Source organism: Cylas formicarius, unplaced genomic scaffold (genome assembly GCF_029955315.1).
Source record: "Cylas formicarius isolate icCylForm1 unplaced genomic scaffold, icCylForm1.1 PGA_scaffold_4__25_contigs__length_36172078, whole genome shotgun sequence".
Classification (NCBI taxonomy): domain Eukaryota; kingdom Metazoa; phylum Arthropoda; class Insecta; order Coleoptera; family Brentidae; genus Cylas; species Cylas formicarius.
In genome coordinates, this window is record NW_026844334.1 from 31,179,486 (window position 1) to 31,201,019 (window position 21,534).

Consider the following 21,534-nt stretch of genomic DNA (forward strand, 5'->3'; position numbering starts at 1 on the left):
ATTTAAGATTATTTTATAGCATAAAGGTGGATCAGAAAAGCGTGACGAATAATGCTTTATAAAACATTTTCAATTTTCTAAAAAATACTAGTTTTTATTCGACAGATAATGTAAGAGATGTGCTACCGAATTTGAATTAGATTCTACAGGGTGTTCAAAATAAACGACAATATTTGGATTGCATCATTTTAAATTGAAAAATCTCAATTTTCTTAAACGGCACACCATATGTGTTATTATTTTTTCTGAAAGAGTGTACAAAAACTTACAATTTTTGTTAAGTATGTTAATACTTTGAGATTTATTTAAACTGTTCCAATATTTTTCAATTTTGGTCAAAATAACTGCCAAATTGTAAATTTACAGGAGAAGTAAATAATAATAAATACCTATTACTACAAATTAATTTATATAATTTTTTTTGAACACCCTGTGCCATCTAATTCAAATTCCGTTGGATATACCTTTTATTTCAAATTCGAATAGTAATAATAAATAATAATAAAATTAAAAAAAATGTGTGTTTATTCGTCATGCTTTTTTGAGGGGTCGTGCATACTTTAAAATAATTTTAAATTGGACATTCTAACAATCTTTACACGTTTTGTACTTGAGATGAGATGAGATCATGATCAATGATAATTGATACCAAACCACGACCATGGTTACATAATAAATTTGCTACAATTCTTGAAATTTATACAGGAAGGAAGAAAGAGAGAAATTTTCGATGCAATTTGTCTTTTAAAATAGTATAAGAAATACTTTACATGGTTCAGCAATATAAAATTTTAATTGAATGAATATTAACCAGATTTCCAGTATCGTCCTTAACAGATTAAATCTTTCGTACTTAATGTTCAGGTAGAAATTTCTTTCACCTCACGAACTAATATAAATTTTGAAATATCGAAAGTCTCCATTCGTCAAATTTGATCTACAATGGAGAATATACATTTTTTTTATATGTATTTCCAATTAAATATAATTGTTTTGGGCTATTGCCTTGTTGCCTTCGGGCTGTAAACTCACTTGTTCACTAATTTATATGCCCAGTTGAAGAATAGTTATCATTCATAGTTATACGTCTTACACAGGTTATTCAAATGGCGTGTCAAAGTAATAATAATAATAATAATAATAATAATAATAATAGTAATAATAATAGAGTTCTTTAGTTATATATCTAGAACAATAAGAAATAAAGCCGTATAAGATAGGAGGGTGGCAATACCTAGCACCTAACCCCCATAAATCAAGAGATTTTATGAATTGACTTACAACCATTAAGTTGGTTGTAGCTCTGTGAAAGGGAAGTTCTAAAAATGCATTTATACACATTTTTACAAAAAAAAACTTTTTTTTATATTTTACATATACATATCTCATTTGGTTTAGAAAAAAATCTTAAATACAAAAGTTATAGATAAGGCTAAAAGAAATAATATAATATTAGTTTTAAGTATACAGGGTGATTCATAAATATCTGGAAAATAAAAATTATATTTCTTTAAAATGTAGGTAGTAGATACTCAATCACCAAATGCTGGATTGTTCTGGTCCATAGTGAGGGTTTTCGGATTTATGAGCATTTTTTAGTCAAAAATGCTCTGTTTAACACTCTATATTTAGAACGCTGTTTCCGACAACTGTAATTTTATTGTGCCAACAATTTTATAAAATCGTACATTCATTTATCCTATACTGGTTTTGAAGTTATTTCGAATTGTTTAATTAGGCGATTCGAAATGAAAATTATTAATTTTAGAGAAAAAATCAAATGGAGCACCCTATATATATTATACAACCATAAGTTATCCGTATTAATGCTCTTTCAATTTTATCTATTATTTTGACGGACAGACTTCCAACATTTGTCAAATTATGAGAAAATTATTGCGATAAGCTAATAAAAATGAAAATAAATTTGTAAATTTCCAATTTGGTAAAAATATGTTTCCAAAATCCCAAAAAAAAACTTAAAATAATGTCTTCAGATCTAGTCTTTTAGTCCAAATGTAAGTTGGCATGCGAATGATTATTATTATTATTATCAATCGTTGAAAGACCGTGTTAGAACATGTATCGAAGTCGGTGCGAGACATTTCGAGCAATAAATACAGTGAAACTTAATGAAACAGTTCTTTTTTGTTTTGCAGGTTTGTTCTTAGTTTTTAAGTTTTGTTTTCTATTAGCTTATTCCAGATTTTCCCTGCTGTGGTGCTAATAGTCGTGAGGTTGTGCATTTTTTTTTAGCAAATTAATTAATACAGCAGACATGTAAATCGTATTACAGTAGCCTGCGAAAACGAAATGAAACAATGCTAAAAATAACTCCGAAAAAATTAAATCCTTCTGTATAAATCTGATATGGGCTTTTCAAACTTAACGCCTCGAAAGCGATATCGTTCAAGTTTATGGCATTTAACGATTCGCACTAAAATTTCTTCGTGAAAGCATAGTCAGAAGAAGTTTCAATGCAATTTATACCCGGCCCGTATCGGCCATCCGAAAACTTAGGGTACTTTACCGGAACCATTCGATTATATTTTTGCCATAAATCGCAACTTGTTTTATTTTACCTATATAAAGAACCTCGGAAATATGTCGCATGGCCCCCAGTAGACGTATTATTTATTACATGGTAAATTCTTAAGAAATATTTTCTGTTTCCATTTAGGAAGTTTCATCTGAAGTTTCTTTATCAGGTTGGATTTTGTTTGGCGGCAACTGATGCCGAAGTTTCGCGCTCGGACCCCTCTTTTCTATTAAATTATAAGACTTTCTGTCTGTCGCACGGTGTACTGGAATTTATCCATAAACTTTTATTTAATATCAATAAAAAGGCACGGTTTGAAGGATGGTGCCATTTCGATGTAGGTAGTTACCAAATTTATTTCCTTTTATAAATTGACATTTGCTTATAGGTGAGCTTCGAGCTATTTAAAGAGATGTAGAGAAATTACTTATTTATTTATCAAAATGAATGTTGTCCCCTTGAGATATAATAGGCTTGTACCAACGTTGTATCTAATCCTCGAAGCACTTCTGGTAATCTTCTTCTGGTATAGCTTTCTTCTTCTTCAAGCGAATTTTTTTTTTATTTCCTCAATCGTTCCAAACCTTTCATAGGTTTTTTGAGTTTTGGGAACAGTAAAAATGGCAGGCGGTCATGTCTGGTGGCTGAAGCATGATTGTGGCCTTGTTTTTGGTCGAAAAGTTAGACGTAAGTAGTGGTGAGTGACTGAGTGCATTATCGTGAAGCAAAATCCATGAATTATTTTCCCACAATTCCGGACATTTTCTTCGCATTTCTTTTTGCAAACAGCGCATAGATTCAAGGTAATACTCTTTATTGATCATACGACCTTATCAAATTAAACAGTAAGCAAAATGTTGACACTTTTTTCGCTCTTTTGGATTCTGGGTTCTTCCATTGGGACGCCTGGGCTTTGGTTTCGACGTCTTAACCATATATACATGATTCGTCGCCATTTTAAGCATATCAGGATCATCATTGACGTCGTTAAACAACTCTGGAGTAATGCTCCTTGCTTCTACACGTTTCATGCCCAAAACTTCTGAAAAAATTGCATGGCACGAGCCAATAGAGATGCTGATAGCTTCAGCTACTTTTCTAATAGTGATTTTTTTCGACACCATGAAACACGACACATGTCTATCGCTTTTGTCTCACAGAATGCAACAAATTCGAAAACATTTACCTTTCTTAATAATGAAGTGGGTCAAAATATGTGGGAAAGTAATGATAATTCTAATTCTAGACACCAAGGCAAAGCGTGTCAACTATCTGTCAGTCTACCTGTAAATCCAAGGACCTTAGACAATTGTCATGGGTGCAAATCTACGCTCATGCGATACGACTAAGACCACTGAGTTTTACAGTGCAATAATAATTCATAAGTCTCTCGCATTCAAAAAGAGCATAATTTTTGACAGTTTTGTGTTCTTCATTGTCAAAATGGTACTCTGGCTAAAATATTTAGAACCCCCATTTGTATATTGTATCACTGCTGCAAGTTCATAACTTTTTCAATTCTCATTCATGCATTCTGCAAGTCTAAACTCTAACTTAACATCTTAAAGAGAACAATAAATTCATCCATGTTTATCAATCGTCAAGGGCTCAAGAGCTACAAAAATAGTTCTCTGGATTTTCTAAAAGTAGTGTCTGTTTTTTTTTTTTTGAAAATTAGGTACTCATAGTAGAGCAATTTTACGTTTTATTTTTCTCGAGTTCCGGAGCAACTTAATAGTAAATAAGTATGGATATGGGATATGGATGAAATGGTGTGGATAAGTATAGAGATGGATTGGATTGACATATTACGTTTCGTTGTTTTGAATCTTACTTTTAATAAGACGGCTAATTACAAATAAGTTTTTTTTTTGCATTTTGGATATCTGGCAGATTGAAGAAAATATGGAAAGTGCAATTAAAAAGGTCATAATTTGAGGTTGTTCATATCTTTGGCATTTAAAATAAACCCTCTATGTGGGGTGCCAAATTATATTAAATCTCCATCCTGTAGTGCTGAAAACCGTACAACACTTTGTTTAACTTATATTTTAAGAGAAATATTCAAAATAATATGCCAATTGTTAATGCCAGTTAGTTAAGGCTTTAACTATAGGTAATGACTCACTGGACGAATGCCATATTAGATATGGCAGAAAGTTTTTGCACCTTCAAACAAAATTTGCTTTAAATTAACAACTAAATGTATCGAAGTGTTATTTTTTTACATGGAATGTTATAGCATTTTTGGATTCTATATCTATTTGTGTTTGAATTTTGTCAGAATATATCCTTACTCCAAAATCCAAAATTTGCAGTATATTGAAGCACTAAACTATATTTCATATTTCAACTATAAAACACTTCTCATTTTATGTAGGGCGTACAAAAATATATTCTAATCCAATAAGATTTTAAAGATTATTTAATTAATCTTTATTAATTCATCTAATATTATTAGAATGTGCACGTTCTCTCAGAACGCACGAAATTATTTTTTTTGCTCATGCTCTTTCGAAATAAATATTTAGAAACCACATATAGTCTACTGGAGCTCGTAACATGGTCAGATTGTGAACTTTGTTTATCAGGCGGTTAATTTGCGTTTGCATGAATGTATTTTATAACTTAAATGACCATTTTCGCAAAATACTTAACATTTTCCTACTTTTTGACATTTTGACAGGTGGCCAGCGGCGATGGCTACACACCCTAAACAATAACCCTTATAGTAATAATGAAAATTCATAACCAATCAGGCGAAACTAAAAAAATAATATAAAAAAAACAGCTTTACTTATGATGATATTTTCTAATGCCAAATACTTTTTGGATGAATCTTTATTGGTACTAAACAACATCGCCGCGATAAGAAAACAAACAAAGAAACAAACAAACAACAACGAACACACCAGGACGTCGTAATACAAAAAAGGAAAGTCTCTGGTAGTTTAAAATATATGACTTCCTCTTTAAATTAAATGGGTCATATTGATTTATTGTTATTAGATTTGAACAAGTTTTTGGACACCCTGTGTAAGGCGGGTATTTTGCGTTCTATTGTTGTTATTGGCAAGTATTAATAAGTTAGAAAACGTACAGTATCTCATATCATTTTGTAAATTTTGCATACATAATTGAAATAATCGTTAATTATGGAAGATATTAAATGTTTTTGAGAAAAGTCAAATTATCCTTAAGGTTTAGCGTATTGAAGCATATATTAATTTTCACCGAAGAATCCATATGACTGTATAGACCATGATTCAACAGCCATGACTAAACGCCGCCTTCGACAGTGCCAATGTTGTTAGGCCACAAACTGCGTTTCCATGGTAACGCTCACTCGAGCGTGGTTTGGGGGATCGAACGACGTTTTCCGATCATTAAATTATCAGAAACTCCTACTATGAGCAAAAAAAGACAAGAGGTTGTTAACCGATTGTATATTCATATAAGTTGATATAATTTTACGATCCATTAAAGGGTCAAACGACTTGGAACGTAGCGACGCTAGTGACTCATTTTATTCAGAAACGCAACAATTTAAGGGATGATTTACTTTATGTTCCCATTCTTTCGTTCAACGGGCCCACGTAAAAAATGAAAATTCTTTATATTTTTGAAAATCTACTTTAATTTTCGACCATGTTTGCTACATATTCTAAACCATTCCGACCATTTGTAATATGTGAGGGCCAATATGCTTGACTTTACAGGACTTTTCAAAAACAACTCCGAAGGCCAGTTCAAGATATGATAATAAAAAGATGTTTACAGAATTTCACCTAGAAGTGAAGTAAAGTTAATAGCAACTATGCTGATTAGACAGGCGGTTTTAATATCAACATTAAAAAATGTTCAGGTGGGAATTTTTGACTAATGCAAAATTATCATCATCACAGCATAAAATTAGTTAGATAGAATTGTAGATAGTTCTTTTAGCGAAAACAATTTTCAGAATTAACTCTTTGCCGATTTATTTATGTGCAGATCTGAGTTCGAAGAGAATCTAATTCAATACAGGGTGTTTAAAAAAATGCACAAATGCTAACAACTTAGGGGAGTGCTTACTTGTTTAAAATAAAAGGTAGTTTGTTATATATACGTTGAGTCATAAACCATTAGGAAGATATTGCGCTGCTAATATAATAATAATAATAAAGGGCCTTTATTCGGTTTCGAAGGAGGTATCTTACAAAAATATATAACTGTGGGGACGGTATCCCACATAGTTGCTCTAATGCAACCCCCTAAAACGAGCATATTACACTATTTATAAAATAAAATATAGCATATAAATTACATAGACATCTGTCTCTATTATGAAAAATGTATTGTTTAAGTTTTTGTTTGAATGAAGTTAGTGAGGTGATTGATCTCAGTTGGAGAGGGAGTTTGTTGTAAGCCTTGATAACATTGTACGTGAAACTGTGCTGAAGTATGTTTGGGAACGGTAAACAGCCCCCTATGGCGAGTATTAACCGAATGAATATCTAATCCACGAAGTAAGTTTGTCAAAAAGATACGTCGAACATTGGAGAGATATTACTTTTTTAATTAACACTAAAAGCTGTGATTTAAAGCGTTCGTCTAATGTTAGCCAGCGAGAATCCCCTAGGCTAGTAGATATGTGATCAAATTTACGAATGTTGTATGAGAATCTGAGGCAGACATTCTGAAGACGCCGAAGACTAACCTTGTCCTTTGAAGTAGGGCAGGTCAGTAAACTACCATACAGTATGAAATTGAGGACAAAATTAAGAAATCGGTAAGTTTTAACTTAATTGCTGTGTCCAGAATATCTTTATTACAGTACTTTCAAAACGCAGATTATTATCCAAATGCAGACACAGATTTTTGCTTTCGGCAACTGGCCGTAAGAGAAGGACATTTAAATAAATTTTGGTAGCGTCTAGACTAATTATTTTTCCTTTATCTTTACCAAAAATTATAAGTTGCGTCTTATTTTCGTTATGTAACAAACCATGCTTACTAGAAATATCACTGAGAGCACGTGGGTGACTGTTTATATTATTAACGGCGGTATTAATTTGAGAGTAATTAAAAGAGAGATATACTTGAGTGTCGTCTGCGTACTGATGGGAGGAACAATGCTTAATAAATTTGCAGAAGTCGGACGTATAAACGGAAAACAGCATCGGACCTAAAATACAACCCTGTGTATATGGTTGAAAAATTATGTTTTTATCTCTTATCTCGAAAAAGAAAGTAAATAGAACAATTAAATAATGCGGAAATGTTACTACTATAAAAATGCAGGTTCATATTTTCATATTTTTTTATTATTTTAAAATGAGTGTAAATTATTGAAGTAGAATACTACTATCATTCTTAACTAAATATAAAGAAAAAGTTGTAAAATTTATGAAACTGAAAAAAATTTAAAAAAATTTGAAAAATAATTGAGTTGGTGCCATTTATTTTGTACGAATATTTGCCAGTTTTCTTCTAGACAAGTATTTTTTAAAAATAATTTATTAATGAACATGGAATATTGAAAAAGATTTACAATAATCCAAAGGACTTAAGTCTAGGGATCGATTCGGTCTCTCTGTCTGTCTCTTCTAGTTAACAGGGTACATTTTCTAACATCGCCGTAATTCTTCTTGTAGAAAGCAAAAATAGGACTTACCAGTTAATCTTCATATGGTTTAATTGAATGGTACTCGATAATCTCTAACCAAAGGGAATTTTTGAACGACGGTTTTAATTCATCGAAACCATTAGTTGATATTGAGCATAGTAATTTTAAATCTATTTTTTCGGAACTAATAAATTTAGTTTGGAAAGATGATATCAGTAGCCTATTTCGATCCCCTCATTCATTTTGTATAAAAACAAAAAATTTGCAAAATATTTTTTTTATAATACTAGTACTTCCGAAAAAATAATTCTATCTATTTTCATTTTTAAGATTAAAATTAAAAAGTGTTTCTTCCGCCATGGTTGGCTATTGACATAAGGTTTATATAGCAAACTATCGTTTTTATTAAATAAGGGATCACCATCTTAAGTTTTTCACATTCATTTTGATTTTTTCCTTCTTAAAAATACCTTATCCGGACGCTCTTAGCACACCATTTGCAGTGTTGGTGAATGGATTATAAAAATCAAGATGGTGGTACCAGCTGCACTAGATAAAATCAATGTGTGTCTTTATGTCACTCTATAGTTCCTTTGTATAACTAATAAGATTACTCTACAACTTTCTGAAATAAACATTAACAACGGAGTTGATCACCCGAGCTTATAAAGTTAACAAAAGATGCGTCAACAAGTGACAAGTTGTATTTAAGAAGTAGATAGGGGTGAAATAAGTCACAACTGTTTCTATTCAAATCTCAAACTTAACCCATATTATCCCAAGCATATAAAAAATAAAAATACTTTTTTTCTCTGAAATTATTTATTTTGTTGCACTTACAAATACATTACGTGTGTCAAAAAAAATATCAAAACTCGAAACATACAAAAAAATACTGGTGCGGAAACGAACCACTGGGAAAAAAACATTAAATAATGTTTTGGGGCACATAAGATGTAACATATAATTTATACAAAAATATGCAAAAGAAATTTCAAATTCGACAGAAAACAACTAAGAGTAGATTGTTTTCCAAATAGAACCCGATTTGATACAAAAAAACGCATAATATTTTATGGTGCGTGAGCGCACCACTGTTTCATTTTTGGTGATATTTTACAAAGCATGAAGTATGCAAATGCACATTACACTTATTACAAACGTAAATTGTGTGGCTGTGGACGGGCTTTATTAGCATGAGCAATCATGAGCTGACCTTGATTGTCATAACGCACTTCATCTATGGCAGGTGCAAGATTTCTTTGAGTAATTGTTTTATCAGTTTTTAAAAGTCGCAAAGCAACGTAAAATTCAAAATCTACCTGGGAAATCTTTTGTTCGTTGACAATATTATACAATTTCCATGCATTCACTACTAAACTATCCAGTGAGTTACAAAATAAAGGCCACCACCATTTTTTTCCAAATTCCTGGCACCTGTAATTAGCAATTCGGTTGCCATGTAAATCTACCCCACCCATATATCTATTTTATTGGACAATTACATAAGGTTGGGGTATATTTACATCTTTCCGTTCTTTTCTATTATAGTGTTTTCCATTTTGGACTGGATCTACACTAGAATCATTACTTACCACAGTTACTGAATTGTCCTGCCAACGGACAAGAAATTTGTGATTCAGATTCATATGCTGAAACATGGGATCCGCGGTCTTTTTTTCCAAATGATTTACAATTTTCCATTGGACATTTATTTGTTCTATTTTCCCGGATAGTACCGGTGGCAAAATAACCATTAGTTTTGAAATGTGCAAATAGTTTGAATAATGAAAAAAAATTGCCAGAAATATTGGTAAATATGTGGCAATGAATGATAACCCGAGAATAGTAAAACACCTACAAAATTTAAAAGTTCATTTTTTGACAACGAGAATTCATGGCGGTTATCTTGAGCATATTTTACCGAAAACTAACTACAAAACTGATACTAAAAAACACTCTAATTGTTGGATGTTGCAATGACAAAGTTTTGTTTCACAGATAAAACCAGTGGTGCATTCACGCACCAGTAAATATTTTCAAAAAGTAAAGCATAATCAATATAGTATTTCCAATGTATGTTTTCTGCGATGTAATGTATATACTATAGACTTAACCAAAGTGGCAATACAAATCCAAAATATTTTTTTTATTATTTTGGATTTTCTTGAAAATGTGATGCAAATTTATGTACCGCTTTTGTTAACTTTTGAAGTCATATATAAGATCTTTCCTTTACACATAAATTAGCGACTTCTACGGTTTTATGTCCTTTAGTAGTGATAATAATAAAATTTCTAAATGGATGTGCGAAAATATTTCCTGGATGTGACAAAAAAAATCTTAGAGTTGGTGGTGCATTAACGCACCACTGGGACAAAATGGGTCAAAAATTTTTTTTTGTTTAGTTAGACTTATTTTCAAAAATTCGGTTGCATATTCGATTCAAAATATCAAAGTGGATGCCATTTTTTCGAAGAACATCCTGATAGATGTGGTTCATAAAATGTGTACTAGAAATCTAGAGAAGTCATTTCGAATCACTGAACTGAATACGAAATTTGGTCTCATTATCAAATTGGTGGTTAATCAGTTGAATTGGTGTTATGTTTGATAGATTGTTTATATTGAATCAAGCTGGACTGAATAATAAAAAGAAAAATACATTTTAAGACATCCAGAATGGCTAGGAAATTTGCTTTTATTGTCAATATCAAATAGTTGAACTCGTATTATAGGTGTTATGATTTTGTCAGACTACAAAAGTTTTTTGCCATATCTGAGTGCTATTTTTTCGTTTAGCTAAACCCGCTAAACCTAATTGTCTAAATGTCACCACCCGGTACATTGGTTGGCGGATCTCCTAGCAAATACGGTAAGGATAACAAAAGGCATCGATTTAAACCGTCGACAATAACCCCAACTCCAAGCCTGGGTTTTTTGTTGGAAGCCAGAGATCCCTTGTTAGTTTTTTACTTCATTTTTAATAAATTTGTCGTTGCCGTCAGGGTTATATCGGGATTAAAATAGAACTCGACATACGTAGAGGAATGTCGATAAATCAATACGGCCAAAGTTAATTAATTGAAAAATCGCATAATCCAATATGTTATCCCAGTATTTTATTTAAAATTAACAATGGTCTACCGATTTTTTCTGTAAATAGAACAGTGTATATTTAGTAACTTGCCATGGACGTTTCCGTACATGTCCACTTATAGCACATACTTTACATTTAATTAAATTTGTTGAATTACGGAACTTTACACGAAAACTGAAATATAGGTTGAGTTCAGGAAAAGTTTCGGAACCAGAAAGACGCTCATCGATATTTAAGTGCTAATGCAGCGGATCCTTTGTATCAACGTTGATATTTATGCTTGTTTTATTAGTTACAAGAAAGCTTGCGATAGGGTGACGGCAAAAAAAGTGGATGCTGCATACTTGACGTTTAGAAACATTTTATTCAGAAAAGGGGACTGTAAAATAGTTCAGCTTACTTTAATCTCCCTTAAATTCCAGGTAAAGTCTGTTCATAGATATAAGAAAGTGACTAACTGATACGAATTAAGGAAAGACCCGGGCAAGCTGTAAGGATGAAATATTTGGGGTTTTCTTAGGAAAGATACTAAACAATATTTATTTATTTATGTATCTATTTATCTTTAAATCAAAAATAAAATTACAAATTATTTTTATTACCTACTTAAATTACTTAAAATTATTCATATAATATATCAGTATCACTATCGCTATCATCGCCTGTTCTAATTGTTATTTGTTCTATATTATTCGCAAAATCGAAATACGGTTGTTCTAGTTTTTCAATATGTTTAACAGAATTTGACCAACTTTGTGGAGGGATGCTAAAAACTTCGGTTTCTATAAGTTTGAGAACATTGCAGTTAACACGGGGAAAAACATTGTTACGACGAATGGCAGTTTTCAGTTGGTGCCAAACATGTTCAATAGGATTAAATATACAGGGGTAAGGTGGAAGCCTTAAAACTGTATGCCCTAGATTTTTTGCATAATTATCACAGACGTATTCCTTTTGTAGGTTCAAGCTTTGTAGAACCCCAATTAATTGCTTTTAGGTATAATCTTAGTGAAAATAAATGTCTTTATTATACATGTAATTTTAGATTGTTGCTTTTGTGTCACATGAGGAAGGGATTTTAGTCAACTGTCTACTGTGATAACTTGCATTGTCCATTACAATTACGCTATTAGGAGGAATGTTTGGAACTAGTTTGTTTTTAAACCAACTTTCAAATAAATCAACGGTGGTGTCTTCATGGTAATCCAGAGAAGTATCTTTAATATTTTTCGCAGGCAGATAGTCCATTTGGAATCCAACCATCTTTAGAACCAGCATGCAAAATAGTTTTTCTTTTATCTCTTTTTGATGGCGCGTTTGTTTTACACTTATCAGTTGAGTCAACGCAACCCTTTTCCGGGGTATCATAAGTGTCGAACCAGGTTTAATGTTCTCTTAATGTTCTTTAATGTTGTTGTTCTCTGCAAATCCTAATTTTTTCTAGATATTCTAGTCGTAATTTCCGAATTCTAAAAGATTCAATTAAAACTTGCCTTTTGTCGATTTTTTTAAATCTAAAACTCATGTGTTGAATACACTTCCATAAGGTAGTTCTGCCACATTTAACACACATTTAACTGGTCAATTTTACGCCTTATTATGTCTTGGTGACCTTCATCTACGCTCGAGAAAATGTCAGCAACGCATCTTTTTTTCCTCGCTGAAATGGGATTATTCACAATTTTCCATACAGTTGATGTTGTAACACTTCAGAATTGTTACTTTACAGGAATACGATCCGGTAGTTCCGCGCCTACATTTTAAATTCTAAGCGCCTTTTTTTTCCTGCCTCACCGGCAAACACCTGATTTGCTCTGACATCTGCGCTACCAGGCTAAGAAAGTCGTAATTTAATTCGCTTTATTTAGTTGTTATTACCAATGTTTCAAATACACACTTCTTAATAAATGGTCTCCTTAAAACTATACCCTTCTATCAATGAAGAATTAATTGAACCCGACAGCGGAATAAATGCGTATATATTCTCTTTGAATAAATAATTCGTTCGCGAAATAGATTCGTATCGCTAGTATCATTGGACCTATGGCCTTATGCATCAAGTTCCGTGATTTCTCTCCGTTCCGACATCTCTCTCGAATATCTGAGAAAGTAATCTATTTGTCTTTCTCACTCCGAGCGACATGCGTGGTACGATATCGTTTTCCTGTTTCGGTAGAAGAACACTGTGGTAGCTAGCCAAAAAGTGATTAACCTACCGGCTTTTTCTTCAGCCATCGCTTTGCGGATATAGGGTTAAATTCACCTAGATGTGTGGTCAGCGATTTGGTGATTCCGTTACTGTTCATATTTTTGGTTCGTTCGGAGAACTGCCCACACTTACTCTGTAAGAGGATTTGACTGCTACCTGCTGCCTACCAAGCTTTCACCCTCAAGAACATCCATCGAGGTAAAGTCTTTAACTATTTAGCTTTTGTTACCTTTACCATTCTATTCACTCTTTAAAGAGTCAGTAAATTTTCCGGCTCATTTTCGGAATTTAGCCGCTGTCGGCTTATACACGGAAACTTTATAGGGTCCTTGGAACACCCGCACTCTCCTTGGACCCCTGTACTCGCCTTAGAGCACCTGTACCCCCTTTAAGAGGGCTCGTGTTTCGGAGGCTTCTGGATTGACGTATTCGGGGAGGATCCAAACTTCGTTCCTGTGTTCTCTGGATATTGGAGCACATTTGAATCATTGCTTGACTACCGGCTCACTTGATAGATCTGCGCCAGGTGAGAAATAAACGAGGTGACGTCCAGTTCGATGTAAGCGCTACGCTAGATATTGTTAGGCATACCCTTTTTTTGTTTTCCGTTTTTGTTACGCTCGGTAATTTAATCGATACCCTTTTTTGCTATACCGACACGGAAATTCAATAATTATGTAGTTTTACTCCCGAAAATTTGTGTACAAATGCTTTGAAAATTTATGTATAATTATTTGCGGGAAGTTGACGTACCGGTAATACTGAGTATGATCGTGGTCGAGTTTTTCATTTTAATAATTATCTATATTGCCCCTGTACACCTGTGGTGATCACCTAAGGGAATTTGATCTTTTTTTTCCTTTGTGTATTTCTATTATTTTGGGAATTTCGTATTAAACAGGCTGTCAACTTATTGCGGGGACGGCAATTGAATTTTGCGGAGTTTAGGTCGTTATGTCGGGGATTTGTACTTTCTCATTATCGACGCGTAATAAATAACGTAGACCAGTTTTCATCTGCCTCTTTTTTTGTCCCCTTAACCTTCACGACTATCTTTTATCGATTGTACCAATTTAAATTTAATGGTAGGTTTCATCGTTAATGTTCTCTTTTTTGTAAAACATCGGGTTCCTCACACCATCTGAGAGACTGGAAGGTCTGCTACTTCCTGCCACCCTAAGGATAAATAGTGCTATATTTTCTTTATTATTAGTGGACCCCCCCCCCATTCGCTTCAGAACTCTGAGCACTATGGGTAACTAATTTGCAAGCACCCAGCTACCCAGTTTTGCAAGAAATCCAATCTTTTTTTTATCTATTCATTTATTAACCCTTTTTTTTCTTTTTTTTCCTTTTCTGACCAGTATTTCGCATTGATTTTATATACGATTTAGACCAAGAGGTGCGTGGCAATGTTGAAAATTTCCTCAATGTGGCCGTTTCTTCTAAAGATGCTTGCTTGCTGGAACCACGTTCAATGAGAGTGAAATAAACGTTGTTTATAACTTCCTTAGTCTCAGTACAATAGTGTTTTCTACATTTAGGCGGGAGCATCTCCTGAGATAGACTAGACTCGCACATCTTTTGCATAATTCGCACACGATTCCACACACGCTGTATTACACACGAGATAAGAATGATTACTAATAAACTTAAACTAAGTAGGATACCAAACCAAAGAATATTAAACGCAGGTAGGTATAAAATTATTTTGTATTACGGACCACAATTTTAATTGAATTTAAATTCCGAAACATTGGGTAATAATCTTGTTGCATTGTATGTTAATGGATAATCCCATTCAAAAGCAATTGGTCACCTTTTTATATCTATGAACAGACCATAGCCAACATACAGAAATGTCACTAGAGAGATCAAAAGAATAGCTCTTAAAAATGTTTGTTCTATTTAAAGTTGGATAACCTGCTCCTTTTAGTTTTTGTTATATGAATATGAATCAACAAGATTCACAAACAATATTGTTGAAAGATTTAGCTGTCCTCCATGAATACAGGCTTCATCAAGGTTCTGGAGAATGGAAAAATATTTGACCAAAACCAGGTATATAAGCATTGAAATTAACTTGCCCAGTTTACCACCTAATATTGAACTTGTAAAAGGAATTACATTGTCAAAAATATGAAAAATAAAACAGTCTCAAAACTAAATGAATGTTTAGAAAAGCAATTTGGGTTTTCTAATTGGTGCTTGGTGGTCGGGAATGGACCAACACCTTCAACATATTTTCTTATTTTGAAACTATTCTGACATAAACTAATGTAGCACTTCTCTAGCAACTCTCATTTGAACAGAATATTTTAAATACCTATACTAGAATAATTAGGATAATAACAAAATTCCCTATGCTAGAATTACCGTGCAATTTTATGTATTCTATTCTATAATGATTTTCTTGAGCATATGACAAAGATCCTTCATCCTTTTTCATATTGAAACTATTGCCATAAAACTTGTAACACATCTCTCGAACTTTCTGTCTAAAGTACGAGGATGATTATAAAATGCCCAATGCACACAAGTCACAGATCATTTTATAGTGATCGTTATATTTTAGACATGAAGTATTAGAAAGGAATGTTTTTACCTACCTTCTCTAGCACGTACGTACAAAAAAAACAAAATTGCCTGATTTTTTTACCAGCAGACTGTATTGAGATTCGAGATTAGTTCTTCTTGTCTTAAAACTGTATACAACTTTTGGCAAATTTAATTGGTTGGGTTGGTATTACAGGTTTGTCTCTGTTAACAATATTGGGGAGTGATAAATATTGTAAATCGTTTCCGTCCTTATTTTGTCTAATATTTTTAACATTTTTAACTTTTAACGGTGCATTTTTGTACTGGAATCAGACAAGTGACATAGAAGCTAAGTCCAAAAAAGTGCCTAACCTTATAGTTATCAGTTACCAGTTATTGGTACATATTTTCTATTCGGTATTGTCATTATAATTTTATTATTAATATTATTTTTATTATTAAAAATCAAAACCAAAAAAAAATTACAGTACCTAAAACAATCACCTTAAACGTAACAAACAATTTATGTTTTAATGCCAAAGTAAACTGAGTCACCTACATCACTACCATATAGCCATAAGATAATATAGTGGCCTTACTACGGTAAAAATTGATGCGCCGCAGGTTGGCTATTCGCTCCGTGTATGAGGCCTAGTAGCGCCGCCCACGGAAAAGGAGGAATTACAGCACTCCAATTTTATCATTGTCTTTACGTGTTAATTTATAAATAAAACAATTAACAATAGATTTTGAGATGGATAAGTAGTATAATGTGATGTAAACGAAAGGTACGTGAAAATTATATATTAACAAATTTTTTTTTCTGTAATTAAACCGTGTAACAAACAAATAATAATAGTTTTTTTATTGACAGCATAACCTGAAAATATGGCATCGGTAATATTGCAGACCGGGTTTGAAAATATCTCCCATTCAATAATTTTCACTGCAGGTGCGCTAGAAAAAGGAAAAAAAAATGGCTTTTTGTCATATTAAACACATTGAAAAATACGTTGGTGGCAATATTAACAATAAGTTAATTGCTAAATGCATTCGGCAAACGTCCGTCACTGAAACACCATATAATTTATAGATTACAGAAAAAAAAATGTCAAACTTTAAAAGTGGCTTTTTTACTTGATTCTTTAATTTTTTTAGCTGAATAGTAAAAGGGAGGTGGTATACGCTCAATGTACTTGCATTGCCAAAGAAACTGGCGGATGCGGCATATTGCGGCATTTATCCACCGAATAAACAATGACCGGAGTGTGTCTAAAACGAGTGTTCAGCAAGAGTGGGGATTTCCATCAATTAATCATTTAGCAAAAGAAAAATATTCTCGAGGAGCTACGGTAAATGATTTTTTTCCTCAAAAAGTGCTTAAAAATCCTCCTCAGCCACTGCACTTGACTTTGGAAGACTTTGACGATATCGAATGCCCAATTAAAATAAGGTTAACAGTCGATCATATTAGTGAGGAAGAACAAGTCTGTACGGTGGTCATGAATATATGTCTCGAAGAACGACAGGATTGCTTTTCTTTTAAAGAGTGCTGGTCAGTGTATCACCATAGGAAAAGACAAGTTGGCTCTGTCATCTGAGATAGCACAGTTTTACAGAGACCGGATACTATTAGACAGTGAAGAAGTTTTCACATTGTGTTTACAAACCACACAACAAAGCGAGACGATAAAATGGTTTGAAGCAAGACGTGTACGCATAACGGCCAGTTTAAAAGCTCATAAGATAAAAACAATAACTCGCACTTCAGCTGAATCTTTACTACAGGATTTTCTGCATCCGAAAAGTTTAAATTATGGAATTCAAAATGAGGCAAAAGCTCGCGAAAATTACAAATTACTGCATGATATTCACGTATTTCAAATTGGATTATTTGTGTCTCCCAAACAGGCCTGGTTAGGAGTCTCAGTAGATGGAATAGTAGTCAGTGACGGCATGGTAACTAAAATAGTCGAAATAAAATGTCCAATATCATGCAAATCGAAACCAATATGGGATAAAGAAACGAAAAAATTTAATGTCGGCTATATTGAAACTGTAGCTACGGGAAAAGTCCAATTAAAAAAGAACCATATTTATTATATTATATATTATATTATTTACGAAGGTTGAATTCATTTCTTCATGAAAATCAATCTGTACAGCAACATCTTTAAACCACGGTTGCAGTGAGTCAATAATAACTTCACTACATTGCTGTATATCCATATGATCATTCAGGTCATCGGTATCCTTATTGTCGTTGAGGTCATCGTTACGTGTTCTTTTATTAACAAGCTTAGTGTTGTCCATTTCGGAACCATTTGAATTTTGACTTGTCTGCATTGTTCTCGCTAATCTGTAATCGAGAAATCCTATATTTTTTAGTAAAATGAACATCTACGATTCAATTAATTTTTCATATCATCCTCTGTACAAACGTGGGTCTTTTACGTCCAGCCGTTTTGTATCTACTGATCTCGGTCCAAAAATTATGAACAAAATTACTGTTAACGTTACTAATTGTCAATCCGATATATCGATTATAATTTTACGAAACTAATAGAGAAACTTCTTGAAATGTACGTGGTTTACTCAATAAATATTACATTAAGGACAAATGAAAAATTTTACAACCAACTAAACGGCAAATGTAAAGCAAAAAATATAGTTTTTTGTGGAAAAAAAAATTGCGATTTTTTTTCTTTTTTAATGTTAATTACATTTCCGGGGCAAAACATACCCACGTTTATAACTCAAGGTTTAATAAATAGAAAAATTACCTGCTTTGTGCTTGTACTTGCTCTGATTTATTTATTTTTGGTTTTCCGTAATATTTTTCAGGAAATATTGTTGGGAGATATGCAGGGCTATTAGGATACTCCGACTTTTTACCTCCTACAAAATGTTGACTGCAAATACATGATCTTAAACTAGGTTCCCAAGAACTTCCGTCACGACTACAGAAAATTGAATAATCATTTTTACAAATTTATAACAATAAATTCTGACTCAGTTATTAGGATAATCATGGTCTTACTTACTTGATTCTTTTCACAGCTTTAACCCACTTTACTCTCTTTTCGAGGTTATAGCCTTGCGTGGGGAATTTATAAAATTTTATGTTGTTTAAGTCTTTATTAACACAGCAGGCAGGAACACAACAAGTATTTCCTGATCGCCTCATTCTAACCATTTTTTATTTGTAATTAAAAACCGTTTAAAATTATTTATATTTTCACTTTTAATCACACTACTTATTAGAGTGTACGAAAATTTGGAGTGCAAAGATTCGACTGACGCTCACGAGGATCGCTGGCATCCAATTTTTGCTTGACCACGCCCCCCCACACAGAGCCTATATTTTCGTAGAGAAGGTGTGGATCTTTTGCGCATGCGTCACCCCTAACTAACTGACTTATCACATTGCCGCAATTTTTCTGGAAAAATACACTAATTTTCATAAGAACGCCAAATCAGTCTCTGAAATCCGAACGCTGCGCTAGGAATTGCTACTGCCAGAGAATACTAACAGTCTGTGACATTATTTTTTACATTTTTCGTGGTTAAGATTCCCTCCGTCACTTTTCCGTGTTTTTGTGAAAAACTTGTTGTGTTTGTGGTCAAATCTCTAAGGAAAAGAAAGTGCCTATATACGGGCAAAGTGTTGTCTTATGTACGTTAATTTAAAAGATTTAAAAGTGGTTTCTATAGAACTTCCACTCACAAACTTGTATAATTTGTGCTTTCAATACTTGCTCCTTCACGAAATTACAACAAGTGTGGCAAATATCAGGACCCAATAGCATCTCAGACAATCCCGAGTGATTTAACAAACTGCAAGGTACACTTAAATAGCTACATAGGTAAGATATTTGGGGAATATGTTTTAGTGTACAAGAATCACAGAAAATGTAAGAAAACAATTAAGCTGCATGTTTTACTAGAACAATCTCAACAAATACTCCTTGATAATTACAAATCCTTGTAAATTTCAATGTGGGAAAGTTTTCACGCTTAGTGAAAAGTGCTGTAACAATATTTTATTGTACTAAAAGTATTGATCCTCTCAAATCAAATAATATAGAAGTTCCTGGGAAACTAAAAAAATAAATATTATTATGCTATTAAAAAATGCAGCATATATTTTTATGTAATTTATTATTAACCAAATATTTTATTCTTTTCAATAAGGTCTCATTAAATAATGTATTTACTTATACCATCCAAAACGAGTTATAAAATAAACGCTATATAAAATGCTAATATAATTAAAGGTGAGTCCTAGTTGTGGCATAAACCACAAGCTTGTCTGGAAAACCAGTATTGAGTGCGCACCTGGGAAAAAAATATTTCTTAATAGGACATCTTCCTTTTAGAATGTTTCATGTCAGCTTCCACTTTTAAAAAAATACGAGAATTTCTATAAAAGCATTTTTTAGTTATTTACATTTGAATCCAAATTTCAATAAAATATAGCTAAATTATTGTGTGAATTGATACCAGTATCTTAGGCCCGGTAGACACAATGCAATTTCTACATGTATTTTTAGCATTTAACAATTGCTGTTAAATATTTTTAAAGGGATTTTTTTTGCTGTAGCCGCCACGTATTTTTAACTAGCAAAATGTGTTTTAAATTTTGAGACAATAAACTAAACTTTTTAGGGTTCGGTAATGTTAATTCTATTACATTTAGGGCTAATTGTCTATTGACTTATTTTATTCAGTTTTTAATTTTCTTGGTTACATTTTCCAATACCTACAGTTTTTTAATGAAATTGTCAATTGCTACTTTTCATAATTTTTTATTTGGGAGGAGAAACTTTCTACATTTACTAGACTTGCGATGAAAGAATCGGCGTTCTGTCTATATGAGATGCTGGTTTAAATTTTTTTCCACTTAGATGGTTCCAGTGCGACAACTAGTACCGCAAAGTTATGTTCACACTTTTAGAGTCACATTTCGTGAATTCGACTTACATTTTTAATGGAGGTTAAACCAATAAGTTTACTAAAACAAACTGTTTGCGCCGATTTACGTGCACAAATTCGGGAAAAATAGCTGGTATGGTGTCTATAGGACTCAAAGAACCAAAACGCCAAACTACTTACAGAATTATATATATAGGTTATAGGTTATGTCACTCAAACACGCGGAATTTGGGGAACAGAAAAAGTGTTGTAAACATTGTAAAAAGAAAGTAAATTCTTCATTAGACTGTGAATTTTGTGCCTCTAGTTTTCACAAAAGTTGTGCATTTCAAGCGAAAGTTGCAGATAAAAATGGAAAAATAATATGTTGTAAGGCGTCTAGTACAAGTGAGGTTAAGAAGCCAAAAGAAATTAATATAGAACAACTCGATATAAAAATGGATGAAAGAAAGCTGAAAAATATAATTAAAGATACTTTAAATGAGCTGCTGGCCCCATTCAAGAAGCTAATTGAACAAGAAATGAGTAACTTCAAAACATCTGTGCAATACATGTCCGACTCATTTGATGAGCAAAATGGAACATTTGCAAAACTCCTAGTAGAA

The 21,534-nt window shown here is 32.7% G+C and overlaps 1 protein-coding gene across 7 annotated transcripts in view; it reads left to right on the forward strand.

Annotated features, from left to right (window-relative positions):
* Positions 1 to 21,534, forward strand: part of LOC132700285 (fasciclin-1) — a 613,802-nt gene that overhangs the window by 160,330 nt on the left and 431,938 nt on the right. The window lies entirely within an intron of this gene.